General features: G+C 35.8%; 1 protein-coding gene across 1 annotated transcript in view; it reads left to right on the top strand.

Annotated features, from left to right (window-relative positions):
- The first annotated feature begins 467 nt into the window (after window positions 1–467).
- LOC118268384 (uncharacterized) overlaps window positions 468–25779 on the top strand; it is a 72233-nt gene continuing 46921 nt past the window's right edge. Inside the window, exon 1 of the mRNA XM_050706408.1 lies at window positions 468–696. The gene's annotated coding sequence lies outside the window, so the exon portion shown is untranslated. The remainder of the gene's footprint in view (window positions 697–25779) is intronic.

The raw sequence follows: 25779 nt of genomic DNA, 5'->3' as shown, positions 1-25779 counted from the left end.
GAAACGGGATATTTACCATGTTTATTAAATTTAATGAGATTCCGATATTTCGGCACTGTTGCAAGCGCCATGATCACGGATGAACTGGAGTATATGCGGGTGAATGTTTATAAGGAGATAATGGCGCTTGCAACAGTGCCGAAATATCAAAATCTCGAACATTAGAACCTAAGACGGGATATTTACCATTTTTATTTATGTCTATGAGTGTCTATGAGTTTAAATAAACATGGCAAATATCCCGTCTTAAGTTCTAATGTGTTAGTGACCATGTCAGTTTAAAAACTTATATCGGAATCTCATTCAAATTATCTATTAAACATCCCATTGCGAGTTCTAATAATATTGTTAGTAATTGTATACGAAATTAATACTTATTGTAGTTATAATATAGAATAATAATTATTTATATATAAGGGGCGAGATATGAAAGGTATCTATACATTGGGATTTCAAGTTTGGCCCTCAGTTGCTCGCGACCTTTCGGGGTAGCCCTACGTCGCGCGTCGTTGCTCGTCCTCGATATTCGCGGCTAATATTTCGAGTTCTCTGTTCTCAATTTAAAACTAAAGTGTGTAATATAAATTTATTTATTTATTTAAAATTAAAAATAGTGTGTGTTTATTTTATTTTTTTGAGAAGAATATGTGTTTTTAGAGTGTTGTGCTGGCTTTTTTTTTTTATATTGGATGTGAGGTAAGTTTGTCAATTTTTATTTGGCAAGGGAAATAAGTTTTGTTTTATACAGTATTTATTAATAAAATCAAAGGAAACATTTTTATACGATATTTAATTTGATGAACACTTTTTTTTATTTCGATTATCTAGTATAGACCAGACTTTTCCTGTTTTACTCCTTAAAAGTTTTGGAGTCTCTAATTGTTTTTTTATTACATTTTCATGATTTTAATAGAAAAAATTAATATTAAGTAATACTAGTAAAAATACAAGAGCAAAACTATTAATATAATATTATCTTAGAACCGTTAATAATTAATTCGAATTCGTAGATAAGTACCTAATAACTATTTTAATATAAACCTTAGACTAGAAGAGATACTATTTTAGAAAACCAATTATAATATAACATTCAAGCATTAAATTGAAATAATTATAATTATGATCAAATTAATAACAATTAGTGCTTTATTTGATAACTGGTAAAATAAAATTTTGCTAGTTTTTAGTCTCTAGTTGCGCATTTCATAATAGGGTAGATGACGGATTTTTATTTTAATGTCCGTCTTGTAGATTATTTTAAAATATTAGCTAGCATGTATTTATTTTCTTGCAGAAACTAATACTTTCGAAGATATATCGATTTGAAATATTTCGTGAAATAACGTATTTGCTTCTCTTCTAAACTTTGATTCGTTTTACATAAGCATCGTTATATTATATGACTAAATAAAAAAATACGTGTCTAAATATTTTTATTACCTAACTGACGGACTAAATAGATTTTTAATGTTCATACTCGTCATCATCCTTATTACTTTTGTAGCTTATGTTATAAAAAGTCATTTTACATGTAGAGTACCTACGTATATGGCTAGAAAAATGCGCCAAAGATAATGGAAATTAGAAATTAACATTTCCGCATCTTCGTACAAGTAAATAATTGGTGTGGAAATTAATTTTGAACAGGAAAAAGGCAAAATTAATTGCTCTTACATAAACACGATCCCTTGTAAGATGTGAACAAATACCCAATAAGTACGTAGATTCAAATATTGTCACAATTCTGTGGTGCTGTTAAATGAAGAGATTATTTATTAATCAAAGACGGGAAACATCGCTTTCCGGGGACTTTTCTAACTTAAAATGTCATGATTCCGTGTTAAGTGCTTGTTTTTTTTTTCTTTTCTTTATGGTGTTTATAATTTCACTAGCTTCTGCCAGCGGATTCAACCGCGTTCCTATTGAATGAAAAGTATCCTATCACCCAAGTCAGCTCATACCCTGTCTGTATACCAAATGTATAAATAATGCTCTGTTTTGTAGGACTTCTAACTTGTATAGAGTTATAAGCGCATTAGTATAGGCGCATTATAATTATATGATAAGCGCATTAGTAATTGTATGATTTACATTTTATAGGTGGAATTATTGATTTTAGAAGCATGTTACAATGAAAATAGACTAAACTGAACGGTTGGTACAGTGGTGACTGGCTGATGTGCAACGTGTCGCGGGTTTGTTCCATCCTGGCAAAAAAGTGATAATGGCATTTTCCAAGTAAAATGACCATTATTAGTGTGTAGTCAGGAAGTTCGGTGGTATTTTACTCCCGTGCCTTGCAAAGCACGCAAAGCCGTTGGCTTGTCCTCTCTCCGATCGTGTCGGTCTGCCATCACATCGGGTTTAGAGAGTGAAGAAACAGAGTTTGTGCACACACTTGTGCACTATAATATCTCCAGCGTAGTGGGCTAGTTTAGTTAGATTTTGATCACGGGGGCCCAGAGTGGCCGCCGTGATCTATCGGAAATCTATCGGAAGATTTATAATTATATAATGAAATTAAAATAGAAATAATAACACTAAGCATCCTCCATAACAATTCAAACCAATTCTTAAAATTATTATTTTAAAACATTTCAAACAGCTCTGTTTGTGATGCAAATTCTCTTGTGTAAAAATAAAGAGATCAAACAAAGTATTTGCATAGCACATGACGTGAAAATAGTAGAAATGCAGACGTTTCGCATTTTAGAATTCATTTAAGCTCAGACAGTATGTACGAGAACGTTGAGGTTATGCTCGCTTGCTTCATAATATTACTGAGACGAGTTCGGTAAACCCTTTATTATTTTGCCTTATTACTACTGAGTATAATAATATGGAATAATAATAGTTATGTTCTAAGTATTTGCAATTATTTTTTGCACTTTTTTTGAGGGTGTGAAATCATCCATTGAGTTTTTCCACCTTGGGCAAGGCGAGAGGCAGTGTCAGACTCTTACTGTCTAAAAAACACCCCGTTCCTACTCCTGCTATTTGAGCCGTAACCCGCTAGGTAGTCCGCAGCTTCGCAAATTTTTCCTTGGAAGGGGAGAATAATTCTTTGAAAATTCGTTTTTAAGTTATATTTAGTAGCACGTAGTCTGCAGAAATTGGCTTATCCTATTTCGTAGCATTGAGCCTCAATTGAGTATCCAGTATTTAATAGATCTAGACGTATAGGGTCGCAAATTTTGAAGTAGAATTTTCATTTCGAATACCAATTGGAAGAATTAAAAGCATAATCATTTTTTTCTTGACATATTTGACATTATATTTTACCATTATATGATTGCTTACGGTTCAACATATCTGATGATGTGTTTAATATTATATTTATATAAAGTTGCCGCTTCCTGCGTCGCAGAACACTGCTCATGGCTTGAAACTAGTCGAGTCTCTCGTCAAATAGTTACGTGAGTAAGTCGATACATAATAATTAAAAAAGAATCTGTTCCTTGATTATGATTATAATATTGCTATTTAACAATATCTCAACACGTCATTCCCAAATATAATTATAATCTACAAAGAAAATACTTAACACATCATTGAACAGAAACTTAGTAGCTACAACACGAAACTACAGGTAACATAATACAAGGAGCTTGGAATAATAATAATAATATAATTCAGCGCAAACATGCTCCTTAAACTACACCCCGTATACAGTACACACACCAGGGGGTCTACTCTAATTCAACGAACGAACGAAAAACCTTCGCAGATTACATACTACAATTCTATTTAGTGCGAACTTTCGTGAACAAAAATTAACAAATGAAAAGAAGATAAGTAAATAGATTTTGATATGAAATTAAAAATAAACCGTTATTTCAAGTAATTCTTTTAGTAAATCAATAAAACCTACGGCCGAAGATTAAAAGAAACTTCGGATTCGAGAACCGGAGTAGGCCTCCTGATTACTAGTAACACAATCTATTGATGTATGGCCACTATTAGCAAGCAAATTCAACGGTTACCTTTATAAATTCCATGGAACGTGAATTCAAACTAATTTGACTAGGTACGAAGGACCAGTTTTGTCAGCCTCCCAATGGCGCACTTGATGAATTGAAGCTCTGCTGCGTAGTTGTGATCGTTAGTGCTAGCTGATTTTGTATCGATTGTTAGGCAAGCTATATTGTTATTGTAGTGGAAATTGGAGTGGCTAAAACGAGTAGTGAGCAATAGACTTGACTTTTGACATTGCAGTTGCTATTACTGATAATCTGTCTTTTTTTTTGTGAGACGAAAATTATCTCTATATCAATGACTTCTCCCGCATTGAGTGAAGCGAGATGCAGTGTCAGACTCTTACAGAAGTTTCTTAGGGATCTTTCTTTTTTCCGCCATCGCCTAGCCTAGCCTTTTTTGAGGAACTTACTAGTCTAGCATTCTCCCGCTTTAGGCGACGCGAGAAGGCGTATCAGACTCTTAGGGTCGGCGCCCACTGCCGGCACGGCACGGCATGGCACGGCAAAGGATTTTAATACAAATTAAGTTATTTTAAACCTTATTTCAATGAATTTAGAATTTATGTTACTTCATTTTGAGACCACAATACCGTGGCGTGCCGCGGCATGCCGCAGCACGCCACGGGATGCCGTACCGTGGCATGCCATCAGTGAGCGTCGGCCTTTACTGACTAAAAACCACCCCATTCCTACTACTGCTCTTCTAGCCAACGCCTCGGCAACCCGTCAGGTATACCGTAGCTCCGTAATTTCTAAGCACCTTACATTTGAATTTCATTTAAGTATTTAATGAATTACGTTTAACAACAACCAATTATAAGTTGATAACTAAGTAATAAGAAAAAAGAGTTGTAACCGAAATCAAGGGGAAGGAAAATTCCAGTGGAGAAATACAAAACCTATTTACTTACGTTTCACGTGCAAACAGACACGTGTTGTTGGAATAATTGTTTACCAGAAGGTGAAATGGTGAACGGGGTATATGGGTATATATCTAAGATTATATACTCCTTGATGTATTAGTCAAAGCATAAATTATACTCTTCCCATGGATTTGCCAGCTGGGTTTGATCAGTTCCAGACTGCATTAATTTCATTGTTCTCAAGGTTATTTTCTTTTTTTATTTCTTTAACTGAATTATAGTGTTACATTGTTCTCACATAGTTGAAGCAATCGAAATAATGTAACTAAGAATTGTAGTGTGAATTTGATTGAAAAAGAGTAACTTACGGAGTTTCTTGCTCACACTTTGGAACTAGCAAAAAGCTGCAGTAGAGGACTGACCGACAGACAGCCATTGTTATTATTATAATATTTGCTTTGTGCAAAAGTACCTTCCTGGTCTATTTGAAATAAATAATTTTGACTTTGACTTCAACTTCGATTTAAGGAAGTACAAAACAATATGATGACAGAGACTGAGGTGCAGCGCCCTCAGATTAACCTAAACTTTTGAAGCTCTCTTCTTTTACCCATCTCGCAAGCGTGGTGATTATGGAAAACTGTACCATATAGCGGCGTTTTTCCATTAATAATATATAAGCATAGAAGAATTTTTCCTAACACCAACCCTGTTTCATTAACGCCTTATTACGACAATATAGAGAGCCAAGGACCTCATAACCTAAGCATTATTGAAGAAATAGAGCTCAATATTAAGTGGTCCTTAAAATATCTTCATATAAAGCATTAGGAGGGCTCATCTGCCCAGTTTATGGGTATTTAACGTCAAGTAAATGGGTTTATCCGGCTTTTAGTTGAGAAGTAGTAAATCTGGGTATAAGGCCATAAAATTTAGTTAATTTTATGACCTTATACCCAGATAGATTCTTCTTGGAAATACTATAGTTCTAGTACTTTGCTTGAACTGGGATTGGAAGCGATCTTAGTGTTTTTTGAACTACTCAATCAGGCTCTATAGTTCAATTTCATTTTAACCAACATTAACATTTTGCTTACTGGAATTTGAATATCATCATTGAGTTTTTTCATCGTATAAGCCGGTAAACGAGCAGACGGATCACCTGATGGTAAGCAATCGCCGCCGCCCATGGACACCCGAAACACACGAGTTACAAGTGCGTTATCGGTCTTTTGGGGGTTAGGATTTTGAGGATTGTTGGGGAATCGGAAATTGGGAAGGTCATTGGGCCTCCGGCAACCTAACTCACACATCGAAACACATCACAAGCATTGTTTCACGTTGGGTCGGTTTTCTGTGAGGCCGTGATATCACTCCGGTCGAGCTTGCCCATTCGTGCCAGAGCATGGCTATTCCACACTTATTGAGTTCTAAATTCAGTAGAAGATGTCTTGTGACTGAAGTGGTCATGATGATGACTAAAATTTCTTAAAAAAAAATGAACACAATTAAGATACTATTACTAGATTGTAATTTGTTACCGAACAACATTTATTCAACACAATAGAAGCAGTTATTTCGCAAATATAACATATCGATATTATCGTCTTCGAATATCTATTGAAATAAATAAGTATGAAAGAAAACTTGTTAGAAACATTATTACAATCGAAAAATATGTTTACAGGATAGATCCACCTACGTCATCTATTATTATTAGATAAAAATAATAATAACGGATATTTTTATAATAGCTATCGTGAGACATATGTACTAATATTTCGCCATCGACCTACACGACAGGTTGGCAAGCCACAACTGTGCGCTTCTCACGAAACTTTCTACCTCGTACAGAAAAACTACTGTAGAATGAGCTGTCCTCTTTCTGAACCGATACGACATTTAAACCTGCAAGAAAAGAGCGTATTCCTTCTTAAAAGGCTGGCAACGCATCTGTGACTCCTCTGGAGTTCAGGATGTACATGGGCGGCGCTGATTGCTTACCATGAGGTGACCCGTTAGCTCGCTTGCCCCCTATTTCTTGTCTTTCCTATAATACTAAATTAGGACATATAATAGACTCTTCCTCACGAGCAGTGTGTACGGACGCGGCTTATGAAGTAAAGTCCCTCTGTTACTCCAAATTTTATTTCAGTTCATCACGACACATTTCATACAAAGTATAAAAATATGTTCACTAACAAATACCGATCTGGAATTAACTAACTTTATCGATCCTCGAGAAAAAGGGAAGATATCTTTACGCCGCATAAAATGAGATTGAGGGCAGGGCACTAACATAAAAGCAACAACTTCGTAATAAAAACTTTCTAAGCACTCCACGTTTTCCTTGCGGAAGCACAGAGGTGATTCAATTTCCTCACTTGTTAAGGTGAAGACTTAAATAAATGTATTGTATCGTGTGTATTATATTTGTATAATATAGAGGGTGTAATTGTATTTGTGGGTAATAAACAGTACCTAAAGTACATGTGAGTCATTTATTGTAAATGTTTTGAAATTGAATAAGATTACTGTAATAGCTGTCGTGAATAGCCGTTGCCCGCGTTTGCCGAACTTCGTTCGCTTAAAACTACAGCTTTTGACAAAATTTGGGTTTGTGTTTTTTTTTCTAAAATAACAATCTTCTTAATACGAGCCACCAACCAATAAAAGTGCCCTCAAAATCGGTCTAGCTATTTCTGAGATTAGCGACAACAAACATACATACAGACAAAAATTGCAAAAACTATATTATTTTGGTGTATGAATCGTATGCATATCATCTAATCATATACATGTAATAAAAAGCTGTTATTTCAATTTTACAAACATATACTATTTTTTTTATAAGTTTGTATGCCTACTATCCACATGACTACAGTTACCAACAGTCTATACATAAAGTACCGTACTTAAATACCTATAAATAGACGGAAAAGGAAAATTGTCCGACTTCACACTTGACGTACATAACAAATGGTATTCGGCCTATTTTAAGAGCTTTGTATTACAAAAAGAAAAAGAACTCAGTGTTACTGTTACGTGACAAAACAAACGCGTAAGTTGACGCATGTTTTCTTTGAAGGTGTGTACGTATATGAAGTACTCAATCGCGTTTTCCTGTTTATTTTTCTGGCTACTTGACACATTTCCTGCCATATTTTCTCTATAAAGAAATGTATCCTTAGTACAAGTTACCTTTATGTTGAACGAAAACGAAACGAGAACGCGTTCGGCGCTCTGATTGGCCTACGCTAATTAACTAACCAATCAGAGCGCCAAACGCGCTTTCGTTTCAATCTCGTTAAACGTAAAAGGATCTCGTAATAAGCCTTCAGCCTTTTCATCATTCACCTAAGTAAGGTGTTGATAATATTGATATGCAAAAAAAAACGCATAGACAATTCCAAATAAATAATACTTCACAGTAACTTTAATACATCAATAGAACCACCACAGTGGTGGTCTTAGAAGCCCCTAAAGACCAAAATGGGTACCTCTTTTATAACTCTTAGCAGTCATTTTAAAATGACAAAGATAATTGACGTATAAAGTTTCAGAAGGCCTCTCTGTATAAAATATGATGCTGCAAATGTGCTATAATTTTATATAAGAAAAAAGTAGCTGTTTTTAAGGCGTCGTTTTATATACAAACAAAAACGAACTTCTATATTATTATTAGGGTTGTAAAACCGGTAAACGCTAAGTTTAAATGATGAAATAATGATTAAAATAATTTAAATACTTACAGCAGCTACTTTGGGGCAGCATATGTGGAAAAACAAGCTAAGTCATTAAATTATAAAATGTCAGCTTTACAACTACCTAGTAAAAGTAGTTAATACCGAGTAAAAGTTCTACAGTGTGGCTATCCCACACATCTTACTTCAAGTGTGCATTTGAACCTCATACTAACCGCACATCCGAGCAAACATCGCCCATATTACACAGCAAGAAAGTTTGTTTTCCTGAATCAAGTAAACCCATTAGCGTGCGGTGCCCACTAACTAGAACAGCGGGAACTTTAACATTGCAACAATACCTACACAAAGGGGAGTTTGCTAAACTCAGTTAGGTCAAACAAGCTTCGTTAATTTGGTTTATTTTTTAACACCCTAGATTTGTTGTACCGTTTAAATTAAGTACCTACTAATACAGACTCTAGATAAAACTCATTTAAAGCGAAAGGTTTATAAGTGTTATGTTTTGGGGCCGTCGGTAGAGGACGTCCTAGACGGACATTATATAGACCAGATTTAAGAACGGCAAAATTAAAAGCACCTTTAACCGACGAGCATGCATGAAAATACTGATGACTGTTGATGAAGCGAAAAAGGTGTGTAAGAATCGTAGCAATTTTCGTATGTTTTGATTCAGACTTTCAGACGTAAATATTAATTACTGATTTCGACAATCATAATGTTTATGTGCTTAGTATGTGTTTGGATAGAGACATGGACTTAATTGCTCGAAGATATAATCAATAACAGGAAGATATTATATGAAGAGTACGAAGATACGACAGGGAAACAGAAGTAATTAGGTAATTAGAGGAGGCTCCAAATAGACCGGTACAATTTATCTTGGATAAATAATATAAATTAATTAATCAGCAATCATTGTGCCGATAGTCGTATCTGCCATTGGCTTCATAGCCAAAAGCCTCGATCAACGCCTGAGTTTTTTTTTCCTACTCCTGTTCCTACTCCTGCCTTTCGAACCAGAGCCCCAGTAAACCCGTTAGATAGTCCGCAGCTCCGGATCAGGCATCAGCCCTACTGGGTCCCACATCTGTGGTGGTCGTTAGATGGTTGGGTCAAGTGCCTGATGCAGAAGGCTTTTGGATACGTTGTCTGGAGATCCTTCTCTCTTGAACCCTGACTGCCGGTAGCTTTGATTTCTCCCAATACCAACAGGCTACTGTTTTTATATTATTACAAGTATCGGTAATAAAATAAAAGTATACAAAAATCCCCCTACTAACATTTTCCAAAAAAATATAATTGTATCTACTCCAAAAACAATGACCCTTACCCCATACCAGTCCAGAATGACGAGATCAAAATCTCAAATTGGTCGACCCGTCGTCATTGTAACAGAAAATCATAATCGTTCCTAATAAGGGCTTGTCAGAAGAGATTGTCTCAAAAATCCCTGCTCATTCATCATTGGCCTTGGCAGTCTTCCCTGATAAAGCAGGGTAGAGGAATACTAATGGGTTTTTTAACAAATTTGTCACGGGTAATACGCGACGTCGGCAGGTGCTCTAGAAGATAAATTGTTGAGCACATTAGCAGTGTGCACATGTTTAGGTTGGCTTGGTATTCACCGCACAGTCGCGAGGTGTGGCCACTAAACAGGATTCTTGTTGAAACATAGCATCTTGTTGTAGGTATATTAATTTTAAAGGAAATTGAACATAGAACAATGTTAAGATGCAACCAAAATCATTACCACAATTTCTAAAGCATCTCTCTCACCACAGAATGTGGCTAATCCTTTGCAATGATATCTTCTGAGCCTCGAAGAGAGGTTCAAAGCATATATTTTGGGATACCTACTTAAAATGATTACTCAATCACAAACTGAAATATGCCTAAATAGTTTGATCTAATAGCCAATCATGGTTAATTCATGCTAAGCATTCACTTAGTTATCAGAAACTAAAGAAAAGTATTGTAATCTTTGCTGCGATAAATATTCTAAGAATCAATTTTCGTGTGCCAACTCTCAAGATGTCGACCGCATACTCTGCAAACGTTTAACTTGTTCAGTCGATAAAGAATAATACGTGGGTTCGGTGCCAAAAACTTTATAGGCACGTTTCTCTAGAAAACTAAAACAAGTAGTTCTAGCCGAACGAAATTGGAATCAAGTACATTTTCTACGAAAATAGAGTTATTTTCTTTGAGTGCTTATGTTGCTTGAAACCGAGTGGTTTTTCAAGGACTTTCAACAATATTTTAAAAACCTTTTTCCAAAAAATCTGAAAACGTCTGGCTGTTAAACCAAATACATAATAGTACTGTGAATTTTTATAATAATAATAATAATAAGTCCGCAAGGCAGCTTGTGGCGAGCTGTTGGGCAGTGGCGACCCCACGGACCTGACTCCCGGGAGAGGCCCTACTTTTTAACTCCGGTTAGTACTCGTGATTATCCGGAGTGGCCTCTCCTACCTCACTCTTGCCTTAATCGGCTGGGTTGAGTGGAGATTCGCAAGAGTGGAGTTGCCTTCAGCTCCACTTGGGGGAAGGACGTATCCCAGTAAGATGCTGGTAGGGGTCTTGACCGTAATTCCGGGATTGCTCTGATAGCCGTGGGATGCCTCCCCTTCCTCAAGCAGCTCAACGGATGTTGCTTCCCTTGTCGCTACATGCTAGCGGCCGTTTCCGGGGCCCACTATTGAGTTTGCGAGTCACCCCCTGCCTGTTTATCCGTATTTTTCAATATTGGTCAGGGGCAGGGGCCATAGTCCCCATAGTTAACCGGTTAACTATTCCACAGCCACCCACACCCATATCCCTATCATTTCCTTTTACCATATCTCACAATAGTCCTGCATCAACCGGGGATTGTCCTTTGGTGTACTTCCATAGTGCATACAGGGATAATCGCCGGATGATGTCCCCTTACATTTAGATTAAAAATTGTTCAACGGGCCTCTGCGAGTTGGCTTCGGCCCCTCGTACGCCTTCCAAAGGTCCGGGACCCTGTGGTCCCGTGATTATGTAAAGAACATACATAATAATAATATATTTATTTGCCAGAAACACGGTAAATACAAAGTTGTTACATAGGTATATAATAAAAGATCAACATGTTTCGCTGTCATAGCAGCATGCAAATTTTGAAAGTTATTTTCCTTAAATACTAATATATTAAACTATTCTTAATCTGACTACAGTTATTGACACCAACATTTTAGTAACAAACATGAAGCTATTACATACATTCTTTAAAACAATAAATTATGCCTTATACTAGAATAGGAACATCATATTAAAATTGTAGCTATATACTAGAGTAGGAACGTTATATTATTTATTTGGACTTATACTAATATATTTAGGCCGATATTTAGAGGCTAGGTCAAGACTGTAGTTTTTACATGGATATTTGTAAAAAAATTCATTAATTGAATAAAAACTTTCAGATACCAACCATTTTTGTAGTTCATCACAAAATTTTTTAAATGGAAGTTGCGTTATACGTTTTGGCAGTGCATTATATATTAAAGGAGCCATGTAAACACAGTTTTTTCGAAAGATTTGTAGTCTAGGAACAGGCATTTCATATAACAGATGTGTAGCCTTTCTTTTATTTGTGTTATCTTTCGGTTGAAAAAGCATAGGATAGGATCGTAAGAACTTAGCAACCTCGTAAATGTATATGCAGGGTACTGTTAAACTGCCGCGCCAGATCAGTGCGTGGCGGGACGAGCTCCGGCGCGATCTCATGGCGGAATGGCAGCAACGACTGTCGCAACCGAGGGCTGGGCTCGCTGTCATCGCAGCGGTAAGTCCCCTCTTTGAGGAGTGGCTAGAGAGGCGCCACGGCGTCCTCACCTACCGCCTGACGCAGGTGCTTACCGGACATGGTAGTTTCGGTAGGTTCCTGTTCCTTATTGGGCGGGAGGAAACGCCCGGGTGTCATCACTGTGAGGACCGCCCGGAGGACACGGTAGAACATACGGTGGCGGTGTGCCCTGCGTGGGCTGAGCACCGCCAAGTCCTCAGGGATGTGGTCGGCGACGGCGACCTCTCGCGCCCGGCACTGGTTCAGGCCATGGTGCGGAGCGAGAGGGACTGGGATGCCGTCTCCTCCTTCTGCGAAGCAGTCATGCTAGCTAAGGAGGAGGCGGGGCGCGTGAGAGAACAAACTTCCTCACGCCCCAGCCGTCGCGAGAGACAGTCCGGGCGTCGGGGATCGCGAGACGATCTCCGGCCACCGTAAGTGCGGGCCTGCGGACGGCGAGCAAGGGTAGCTCACCGCCCGAACAGAACCAGACCCGTGCGTGCGGCGCGTCGCGTTCCGCGCGCGCCTCAAAGAGCCATCAGACCACCACAGATGGGGCCCAGCAGGGCTGATGCCTGATCCGGAGCTGCGGACTACCTAGCGGGTTTACCGGGGCTCCGGCTCGAAAAGCAGGAGAAGGAACGGGGTGGTTTTTAGTCAGTAAGAGTCTGACACTCCCTCTCGCCTCACCCAAGGCGAGAAAAGTCATTGGATGATTTTCCCCCTCAAAAAAAAAAAAAAAAAAAAAAAAAGGGTACTGTTAAAAGGCTCTGTGACTTAAATACAGGCCGGCAGGATTCGGACCACTGCATGTTAAAAATTGTCCGAATGCATTTTTTTTGGGCAATAAAGATCCTTTCTATTTCGCAAGAGTTTCCCCATACCACGATACCATAGCGAATCACTGAGCAGATGTAGGCGTGATACACCATCAAGGCGGTTTGTCGAGACGTTACATCTTTTACTTTTCGTAATGCAAATACAAATTGATTGATTTTCCTACTAATTATATCAATGTGGTTTTTCCAAGTGAAGCATTCATCCAATGTGACTCCAAGAAATTTTGAGGCATTTACCTGATTAATCTTACTATTATTATATATTACATTAAAGCGTATAGGTTTACTTTGACATGTCTTAAAGTGAAGCAAGTTAGTTTTAGAAATATTTATTTTTAGTTTATTAGCATCTAGCCATTGTATTACATCGTTCAAAGTTTGATTAATCTCCATATCGTAGTTTTCAGGATTACTAAATTTAACAATTATTGTGGTGTCATCAGCAAATAAGACACTCTGATGCTTTATTGATTTCGGCAGATCATTAATATAAAGAAGGAAAAGTAGAGGACCTAAAATGCTACCTTGCGGAACACCACAGCCATTGGTATCCGGATTAGAATCAAAGTATTCCAGGCAATTAGTTACTTGATTGAATTTGGTTATTCTTGTGATCTGTTTACGGTTGCTTAGGTATGACTGAAACCAATCCTTGGCTGGACCCCTAATACCATATTTTTCCATTTTTTCTATGAGCCTGTCATGGTTAACAAGATCAAAAGCTTTGCTTAGGTCAAGAAATAGAGCACAAGTAGGTATTTTATCATTAATATTACTAATAATGGCTTTTACTAATGTATAAATCGCTAGTGTAGTTGATTTATTTTGCCTAAAACCGTACTGTTGATTGACTAGTATATTATGTTTATCAAGAAATTTAAGAACACGGCTATACATAACTTTTTCAAATATTTTCGAGAGCACCGGAGTTAGTGCTATCGGTCTATAATTATCTACGTTTAGTTTTGAGCCCTTTTTATATAATGGTTTTATTAGTGATAGTTTTAATTTTTCTGGAAAACTTCCTTGTTGTAGAGATAGGTTAATAATATGAGCTAAAGGAGAAGAGATATATTTAGATATAGATTTGAGCAGCTCTGTAGATATATTGTCATACCCTGCTGACTTTGAATTTTTCAGCGCCATTATGATCCGATAGATTTCTAATGTATTTGTAGGTTCAAGGAATATACTGTTATTGTGACTATCTATGTTATGCATATAATTTCCGCTACTATTATAAGTTGAGCAGTTATTTTTTGCTATATCAATGAAGAAGTTATTAAATCTATTTGCAATGTCGGACCCTGAAGTCAATGTTATACAATTGTCAACGATTTTTTCAATATATTCTCTAACTGGCTCGTTCCCCATATTGTGTCTTACAACATCCCATGTGGCTTTAATTTTATTTTGAGAATACGTAATACGCTTATGGTTGCATATTGACTGTAAGTTGTTCATGCACTTCCTGAGTAATTTTGAATAAGTTTTATATTTCGTTTTATTTACGCAATTTCTATTTATGTAGTATTTATGCCTTAAAGATCTTTTAGTATTACAGCTATTTTTAATTCCTTTTGTTATCCATTTATTTTTATTACTAGTATACTTCTTTTTAATTTTTATACTTGGGAAGCACAGTTTAAAGAAAAGGTTCAGTAGTTCATGGAACTCATCGAAAGCTTCATTAGTATTCTCTAGATCATATATTTCACTAAAACTTAGGCAACTTATACACTCTATGAATTTGCTGATATTACATTTATTCATGTCATTAATAATCATGAAATAGTAATCTAATGGGCGTTTTATTTCTCCTTTAATCGTAACAATTTGAGCAGTATTATGATCAGATAGGTAACAGTTAAATGTTTCACCAGTTGCATTCGTAACATTACTGATGATGTTGTCAATGCACTTGTTGATTCTGATCTATTGTACTTAAAGTCATCTTCTTACTTATATAATAATAAATGCAAATGTTTGTGAATTTGTGTGTATGTTTGTTACTCAATCACGTCAAAATGGCTAAATATATCGGGATGAAAGGAAACAGAGTAGGTTATGGTCTGGAATAACACATAGGACACTTTTATCCCTCGGAAATGCGGGCGAAGCCGCTGGCGAAAGCTAGCATCCATAATAAAAACAGAATAAAAATTCAGAGCATCACATAACTAGGAAAATAAAATTACTTTCCTCTACTCTGAGAATAACAGACATGCTTTTATGCTATCGTTAAAATGGGAAAATCTCACTATCGTTAAAATGGGAAAATCTCACTATCGTTAACCTGGTTAACCTGCATTGCAATTTAACGGGAATGCAAAAGTTCATAGAGCATTAAATGTAGTATGTAGATATTATTCTGAGCAAACTATTCCCAACATAGGTAAAACTCGCTATTCTCAATAGATAAACTCGCTATTACCGCTTGCTTAATGGCCACACGTTATCTTCGCATGCAGCTACTGAAGAAAATCAGATAAAATGTATTGGTTCGTTCACGTAACTGAACGCGACTGTACTTGAATGTAATGTGTTCTAAATACGTTGCTGCAACCACTTTTTACTTTTAAAAGAGATGTTTTATTTAAACCTAATTATATCTAAGTATTCTTTAGATATCATGGTGACCCGGAGGTTTAAGACGCCCGCTTCTCATGCATGAGAGTGCGGGTTCAAAACCTACCAACGGCAAGTACGAATGTGACTGTTCCCGAGTCGCAATCAAATTTTCATTAAATCTTTTGTACATTAATTATTAAAACAAAACGTCACTCAAGACACTCTTACCTATTCAGTTCTACAACCGGCTATAAGTTCAACCACGTCATAATTAGAAATGATACCTATCACGCCGATCAGTCGCAGCCCTGTTCAAAGGCTTCAAAGTGACTTAATTCTGTATTACACTATAATAAAATTGTACTATACCACTACTATGATATACACTCGAAAGTGATGACGTTTTGATCTATCCAGTAATATTATTGCCTTTAATTTTATTGTAACTTTCGTGAGACATACTAAATTAATTATTATGTTATCGGCTTACTCACGTAACGTTTTGACGAGGAACTCGACTAGTTTCAAGCCATGCTAGAGGCTCATATTCATGAGCAGCATTCCACGACACACGACGCGGCGATTGTCGCGCTGCTACTGAATATGAGCTGCTACGGAATGCTGCTCATGAATATGAGCCTCTAGCATGGCTTGAAACTAGTCGAGTTCCTCGTCAAAACATTACGTGAGTAAGCCGATAACATAAAAATAATTATTGCCTTTATTTTTATTGTATTTGAGAACGCAACCCAAATTGTCTACATTAATCTATAGACATAGACCGTATCAGTGTTCGAGTGGTCGCAAGTGCGACAAGAGGTCACGAGTTAGATTTCCGGGTTGGGCAAAGTTATTACTGGGCTTTTATCGGTTTTTCGCCCAGTACATGGCAATAGGCTCACCCCCTATTACATGGTACTTATAACACAAATGATGAAAAGTGGGTGTACATTGTATAGCGGCATTACGTGCCGTAATGTGCCTCTGCCTACCCCGTCGGGGATAAAAGGCGTGACATTAAAGTTGACACATAGACTAATGATGATGTTTTTACTCTCTCTCGTGTGCTTTGTTTTGTAACAGCTAAATCACGTTTTATAAACATTTTTGTTTCTAGCTCCTTCTCCATTCGAATCTACAATTTGAAACGAGCATCTAGTTATACTAATTAGGCAGACTAAGTGACTGTAGTATATATATTTATATTGGCAATTCAAAAGCATGAGTTAGTTGATTTTCTTTACTTTGACTATGACTTAATATTTTTATGATCAATCTTTTATAATTTATCTAAAATTCTTCAGCTTTAAGCCCATGGTAGAGGTACTGAACAAAGATAGATGACACCCAGACGTCTTGTCGTTCGATTTCCTCTTGTGATGTTGAAGACATTTGCGGGAGCTCGATAGACGTGGCTTTTGTTTATACTAAATGGAGATTGATTGTATTGATAAAGTTATATCTTCAATATTAAAGAGTGAGAAGTTTCGTTTCTGATGTGCTAAGAATAGGCTTAAAGTTTTTTATTGGATACACGTGTGTCACAATGTAATAAGCAAAGAAATGGGACCAAAAGTATTTTTTCTTTTTAGTTAATTTCTTGATAAATACTTCCTGATACAATTATTCTATTAATTGGTAACGATGTCGTACGAAAGGCAATTTAATTTCCTTCAACATAAGAATAAAAAGTATAACTCGAAAAGCAGGAGTAGGAACGGGGTAGTTTTTAGTCAGTAAGAGTCTAACACTCCCTCTTGCCTCGCCCAAGATGGGAGAAGCTATTGGATGATTTCCCCCTCAAAAATAAAAAAAAATCTTACAGTTTTTAGATACACTTTTTGTTGTTCAAAATTAAACCATCAAATCAGAGGCTCAAGTCTTATTATTTATTGAAATTAGTTTCTTACTTATCATTAGTAATCTAGAACAATGAAATATGCTTTAAAAATTTACGTCCATGACATGTTTGAGTTTAAAAGATTTTCTTATAATTAGTGACACAGCAAACAACAGTTATTAATAATGAGATCGTAGGTTTTATTTACGGAAAGCATCACTAATCTAGATCTGACAAACAATTAGGTCAGTCGATGACGTACTAATCGATCGGACATAACGAGACAAACTATTATATAGCTCTATACGTATACTATATACTTTTAATACAATTATACATAGTTTACGTAATTTGTCCAATAATACGAGTAATGCAGATCAGTTACTAATTAAAATAATTGTGGATGTAATTAAATCCCGATTCTGGATACAGGTACGTAGTGTGCAATGGTTTTACTATGAATTTGCAAAGCTAGGTATTATTTACGTTTCTAGAGCTGCGGACTACCAATACTATTTTGAATTTAAATACTATGGTGTTTCCAATAGACGTAGACATTGTCTCCGTCTATTTATCCCTCTAAAAATTTAAAGTAGGTTAACAATAAGTTCACCCTTTTATATATAGATATACCTCTGGTAAAATAATAGCCCTGAAATTATTAGAATCCTACTATTAATTACGGTGGCCACCAAAAAAATGGAGATTGGTATAATTGAAAAAAATACCAAGACTTTCTAAGCGAACTAATTGGAAAAGGTTATTGAGGGGAACCCAGTTAATTTTTGTGCGAAGTAATCATAAAATTGATTACTGAGCCTCTGAGAATATTTCGAATGAGAAAACGTCGAGATTTACCTTTTTTTACCTCTTGGCTGTGAAAAGGTGAGATTTAATTAAGTTATAAGAAATTGTATTCATGATGCTATATTTAACCGACTTTACTTCTAATAAGATATCTAATTATATCTACGAAGTTCTAGGAGTGAGTATTTAAGTGTAACTTATTATAGATACTAATTTAAAAACTGCGTATAATTTATTTTAAAAATACTTTTTCTTAGCTATGCAACCCAACTGAAATGTGTATTCTACTCTACACATTTCAGTTAGTTTTTTTTTTTGGTAAATTACATCGATTAAACGCGGTACAGCTTTTTGTTCTACATGTTTGTTTTTTTACCCTTAGGTATTCATAATTCATATTTAATTTGAAACAGGTAGGTACTAGGTTCTATGCTAGGCGCCTTTGAAGATTTCGACCCGTCATCAAAAAAAAAGGTCTAGGCACAATATGTTTTGAACTAGAAATAAAACAAATATGCTAAATTTTATTAAAAGTCGTTGAATAATTCCAGCGTGATTGGCGGATAAACATCCAAACAAAAACATACTTTCACATTTATAATTAATGTTATTAGTGTGATAGATGTGTAAAAACAGTTTCTACAGAATCCTTCATAAGGGGAAACTATCTTTAAGGCAATTACTTCTATATAGCTTTAATTATGTTCCTAGAGCTGCACTTTAGCACCCATCTACAGTTTATTATCTGAAGTACTTCTAGTAAGTAAGTAAAAGTCATTAAATACTTCTATGTATTTTAGTTATTAAATAACACACACAATCCCTTAGATTCAATTTTTTGTTATCAACCATTTAATAAATAAAAACCATCACACTAATTATTATTATTATAAATGTGAAAGTTTGTTTGGATGTTTGAATATTTGTCCGTCAATCACTGTAAAACTATTAAACGGATTTTGATGAAATTTGGTATACAGACAGGGTATGAGATGACTTGGTTGATAAGATACTTTTGATAAGTGAAGCTACTAGAAGAAGCTAGTTACGTTGACGTAGCTCCTAGCCTAACGCAGCTCTTAAACTAAGTTTCAGGTTAGTTAAAACCAAAATGTCATTCAACGACACCTATCATAATTTAAAGGTCCTTTAAAATTTAGGAGAGGCTTAAAACGGGGATTTGTTTTGTTAGTAACTAGGGCGTAATTCATCTGTCCTACCCCTTTTTGTCATAAGAAAAACCAGACCTTTCTAACATTGTTTCGAACAAAGGGATAACTGTAACTAAAATGTTAATATTTCAATAACGATGTTCATGAAATTACCTGTATAATTGTCTATACCTACCGTATATAAGAAGTTTATTTGGTGTATGTCTGGCCTGTGTAGGCTTTTTCTTGTTGATTTTTTTAGTTCAAACGTGGCCCCACACTGGAATTTTTGGGAGAAAATTGGACATACAAGTTCACATATACACCTAGACGTGAAACAACAAGCTGTTGATCACACAAAGAATTGTTCCGTGCAGCAGCCAATTTCCAAGCTACCGTATCAACTGTACAGTCAATTTTATTCTACGGATATTTTCATAAAAACCTCGTAGCACATAATATCATCATCATCATCAACCGAGAGACGTCCACTGCTGAACAAAGTCTTCCACGCAGAACCTAATATACCACTGTGTTATTACAGGAACAATAACAAGCAATGAATTAATGTTATTAACGTTACACAAACCTCCATTTAACGAGAGCTAGTAAAAGAAATTCTGTTGAGTTAAACAAAAATAGCTCTTATAGCAATTGACTGTAAACAGGTTACACATCAAACTATACATAACCAGTATAAGCTGGGCCATTGAAAGTTTTGAAACATTACACAAAGCCAGATCATGATAAACTGGTTTTGTATATCTAAATACGTTTACCTTAGTACTAAAATCAGAGCAACGTGGCGTCATAAATTACTACTCGACCTTTATCAAGAAAAGCGGCTCATTTGTTCTGAATAAGAAGTTATCACATAATTAATTAGAAGTTAGAGAAGCATAATTTTCTTGTCTGTACTTAGGATTTTCATCCGAAATGTAATTAAACGTTTTTATATGTAACTAGCTGATGCGCCCGACTATTCTCGCGTAGATAACAGTCTTTGTGACTAACCTACGAAATAAAATATTTTTTCTAAAAATATATAAAAGAAGCCTAAGTTACTCCCTAGTACAGCAGCTACCGGCCAGTAAAATACCATAAAAATCGGTTCAGCCATTTAGGAGCTTAGCCGGAACAAAAAGACAGACAGACAAAAATTATAAAAATAATATTTAATTTTGGTGTATGATTCGTAGTGTGTTCATATTCATGTAGTAAAAAGCGGTTATTTCAATATTAGAAACAGATACTCCAATTTATTTATTAGTCGAGATCTAGATTTAGATCTTAGTAGAACATGACCTAGCTGTTCAACTAATTTATAATAACTTTAGACTTAGAAGATCTAGGAAAGTCCCACTATTTCTAATGTGCTGAAATTTTCATTATTTTAATTAGAATTTACAAACGGTTTTATTATCTGACCTTGTTATTACATCTCGTGACCTTTGTTCTAATAGTTGGGATAGCACTTTCCAGTATTGCTTTTAATTATTTGAATAAATTTAGAGAACAATAAGGAGCTGTCTTATACAATAACTAAAGATGTCTTAGTAAAAATAGCAAAATATATTGTTTAGTTTAGTTTTTCCACAAAGATTTTACCTATTTATCGGTCTCGACAATCATATCAGATATAGTATGGGAACATAAAAGCGATTGGCGTACATAGCTGTAACTTTGCTACTACTACCATACAAAATCTATTTATCAAGCATTACCAAATTTCCTCAAAAAGCCAGACCACCACAGATGGGGCCCAGCAGAGCTGATGCCCGATCCGGATCTGCAGACAACGTAACCGGAGCTCTAGCTCGAAGCAGGAAAAGAACCGGGATGGTTTTTAGTCTGTAATAGTCTCACACTCGCCTCATCCAAGACGGGAGAAGTTATTGGACAATTTTCCCCCACAAACAAAAACAAGTTCCGTAGTTCAAAACAAATCATTATCTAAGTACCTAAGTAGAAACGAGGAAATGAAATTTGCTCTTTCGGCAAAAAAAAGGAAATCAGTAGAACATTTTCTTGTGAGGACCCTCATCTAGCCAATGTAGCAAAAATTGGGCTACAGCGAGAAATATTTGCTGTACAAAAACCCCGTCGCATTCCATTAGAGTATTCTCTTCCATTAGTGTATTGGGATACCATCCACCAGTATCGAGTGCTAGCCCTAATGGATGTCAATTAAGTGGGTGCAAAGTGTCTCAATGACAACACGAATAAATTGGATTGGAGTTGTCCGGTCAAAACATCATTGCTTTTATGGAATAATGAAATTAGATAGTCTCATGCAATGAAATGTTTAAAGTTTTGGATAATGATCTTAAGTGTTGGAGAACCATGCTTCGGCACAAACGGCTCGACCGGAGTAATACCACACAGAAAACCGACGTGAAACAACGCTTGTTTTGTGTAAGTGAAGTCACTAGTTTACCCAATTACGGCGGGTAATTCTTAATTTTCCCAATTCCCTTACAACTCTTAAATTCCTATTCCTATTCCTGTTGTGATTCATGGGCGGTGGCGATTGCTTACTATCAGGGAGTCAGTATAAATAATGATAGACAACCAGGATTAAATGAACAGTTATCTAACATCACTGTAAAAATCTGTAAAGAAATGTTGTTGAAGTAATCAAATATGTCTCTGTCATAACAAATGACAAGCAGATTTAACAGCGTTATCATAATGATTAATTGATTACCAAAATAGTTTCCATGAGCCCAAGACTTAAAATTAAAAGATTTTTCTCACCTTGTTAAATAATCGTAAATTGTTTTGGTTTTACATTAGGTACTGAGTTTCTTCACAAGAACAGCCTATATATAAATTGGTTACTGCAAATCAAACGCCTTATTTCGTACGGAGAAGGTTTGAGCATTAATCATCACGCTTGCTCAATGCGGGTCGCCAATTTAATCTTATAATTAGAAATTATTAGCCCAGGTTTACTCACGATATTTTTCTTCACCGGTTATATCAGTGGTGTTTAAATAATCTCAGAAAGTCCATGTAACTCGGAATAAGGCACATTGCTAGTTGCCGTTAGTAAGTCAAAGTCAAAATTATATATTTCAAATAGACCAGAAAGGCACTTTTGAACGTCAAAGCAAACATAATAATATTAACAATGTCTGTCTGTCGGTCAGTCCTCTAGTGAAGCTTCTGTTACTAGGTTTCGAACCCGCGCCCTCGTGAGTGAGAAACGACCTCAAACCTCCGAGCCTCCACGACTCTCACTCACTGTATAACCCAACAATTATTTATTTCAGGTAAAATGGATAGCAGGCTCCAAAGAAATGCTGTTGTAAGCAAATAACTTACCGTAACGAAGTTGGCTTTGTTAAATTGATTGGTCGGATGTAACTTTGTTTATCAGTCACTCACTTTATTCACTTAATTGTTTGTTTATTCATTTACCTATCGCTATTTGTTATTTGTTCTTTACCAATTAAGGGTCAGGTAACGTCATCAATTAACTTCAGGCTATTCAGGTGCGGTAATTAAAATTCTTTAAGCATTTATTTTTGTATCATAAAACAAATACCTAATACATAATTCATTTTATGTTAAACGGTTTTAATGTATATGGTCAACATGATTAAAAGTGTGTACCAAATATCAGATCGATTTGTCGTTAGGAAAAAACGGCCGTGCCTAAGATATTCGTAAGCTCTCAGAAAGGGCACATTAAAATGTGGTCATATTATGATACCGTTTTGTAGTACGAGACCGCAAAATGAAAAATAGAGGGGGAGTTGTTTGTAACGTCTCGCACTCTCCGTAAAGTGTCATGTATTATGTTAAAGGGAAATCCAATTATAACATTTCCTCCTTATTTTATTTATTTCATGGCCTATTGCCACATACAGGGCACAACATTGGGCTCCGCAATCTTAATATGAAGTAATCAAAAAATAACCAAAAATAGGCTGCGCGACGTTGCCGCATCTGCCCTTGCTGCTCGTGATAAAGAGTCCCTCTGTGACTCGAAACTAGTAGAGCTTTTTTCCATTAATATACGTGAGTAAACAGTGATTTTTAGTTGACTTAGTATGTCTCACGATAGTTAGTAAAAATAACTAAATACATGCTTTGTAAATCTTCTAATAACATACATAATAACTATATTACATAAATCTATAATTCTATAACGAAACTTATCCTTGATAATAAAGTATGGGTTCAGCATTAATAAAATCACTAGACTAAAGACTAATGATATCTATAAACCATTAAGAACCCACCTCTCAATGTTATTGCTAATATTACCAATATATTTAGGTTATTTATTAAATTAGGTCACCAAATTATTTATTATTCTAGTCTAGATCTAGACCTGATCTAATCTGGGAATAAATATCTAATCTGGCTAACTTAAGGTCATATAAATTATTAATGAAACACACACGATTAAATTTATAAATTGTGTTATTACTACTTAGAAACATTTATTAGTTACTTGAACTATTTCTTAGTAGTTTTTATTCCCATAACATTTGCTAAGGACTGGGTTAAATAACCGGTAAATATCTCGTAAAATACGGTAGTTACTCTCATTATTAAAATAATGGTAAAATTAATGATTACATGAGATCCATTTATTAGAACCTACCTTCATGATGGCGTACAATACCTTTCCATACTTTTTTACCCGAAACCACTGGCTCAGAATTCACGATTACAACCACTGAATTTATAAAACCATATATTTCTACCAAAGTAACGAACACTGTATTTATACGGCTATCACTCTAGACTCCACCTTTCAATGTTATTGCCCGTATATTTGGATTAGCCACGTTTATGAAAATGACCCTCTATATATCTTACTGTAGGCAATATATGCTGTCGATCCAATTTTATGTGTAATGTGATAATGAAAGTGGATTTTGTGGTATATGTGCTGAAGTCTACGATGTATATTAATGGCAATAATAAATATGTTGGTGGTATGGTATTTTTTAGGGTAATTGTACCTAATAGTATGTAAATGGTATTAGTATATTGGGCCATTAAATAACATTACATCGTTTGGACACAAAACGTCCTGACGGATCACCTGATAAGCTGATTCCTCATTCCCCATCAACCCTCAAATTATTAACCCTCCAAAAGACCGACAACGCACTTGTAACGCCTCTGGTGTTTCAGGTGTCCATGGGTGGCGGCGATTGCTTACCATTAGGTGATCCATCTGATCGTTTACAGGCTTCTACCACAAAAAAGCACAGCATCGAGTTACTTCACATTTTATTTTAAACTCTAATCTTAGTGCAATTAACAACTTCAACAGATAACCGCATTTAACACAAATAACCTTTAAACAATCCAAATTAATACGATAAACAGATAAGTACGACGTTAAAATTAATTAACAAACACATAGTATACGTATTGTGTCAAACGGCGCTGGTAATTGAATAGTTACCGCGAAACCACTTCGCAACATGTTACATTATGAAAGTTTTGTTCATATCGCGTAAAGTGTGACGTCACAGAACATCACTATTCCAAGTATGTTCAAGTGTTCATGTCACTTTTGTTCAGTTTGAAATTAATTTGTTGTTAGTTAACTAACATTTAGGCCTGTTTCTGGTGAAACATGAATTATTGTGTTCAACTAAGTTTTAGCCGCATTGTTGCCTTTTTTTAAGGGGGGATAATCATCCAATGATTTCTGTCGCCAGGGCGAGGCGAGAGGGAGTGTCAGACTCTTACTGACTAAAAACCACCCCGTTCCTACTCCTGCTTTTCGAGCCGGAACCTCGGTAAGCCCGCTAGGTAGTCCGCAGTTCTCCGGAACCCGCAATGTTGCATACGTAGATATTTTCACAATGTTCAAAAAAAATACAAGGCTTTCACAGTTTCATCTGTATATTATTTGTTAGTCACTTATAAACTTAGTTCGTTCAACGTCACGTCTTTTATACCCCAAATGGGTAGGCAGAGGTGCACATTATGGCACGTAATATCATCGAATTAAATATGCAGGAACATCAAAGACTGCATAAATTAGTACGTATACTATCGATACACGTGTATCCTAACTACTTATGTGCGCGTGTAGCTACAAGCAGACGAGAACACGTGTTTAATTCCAAGATAATATCAGTTAAATTTTAAGTACTAGCTTCTGCATGTGGCTTTGCCTGCGACCCCGTGGAATAAAAAGTGTCCTATGTCGAACAATGGTGTGGATCATGT

Source organism: Spodoptera frugiperda, chromosome 29 (genome assembly GCF_023101765.2).
Source record: "Spodoptera frugiperda isolate SF20-4 chromosome 29, AGI-APGP_CSIRO_Sfru_2.0, whole genome shotgun sequence".
NCBI classification, from domain to species: domain Eukaryota; kingdom Metazoa; phylum Arthropoda; class Insecta; order Lepidoptera; family Noctuidae; genus Spodoptera; species Spodoptera frugiperda.
This window is presented reverse-complemented; position numbering and strand designations above follow the sequence as displayed.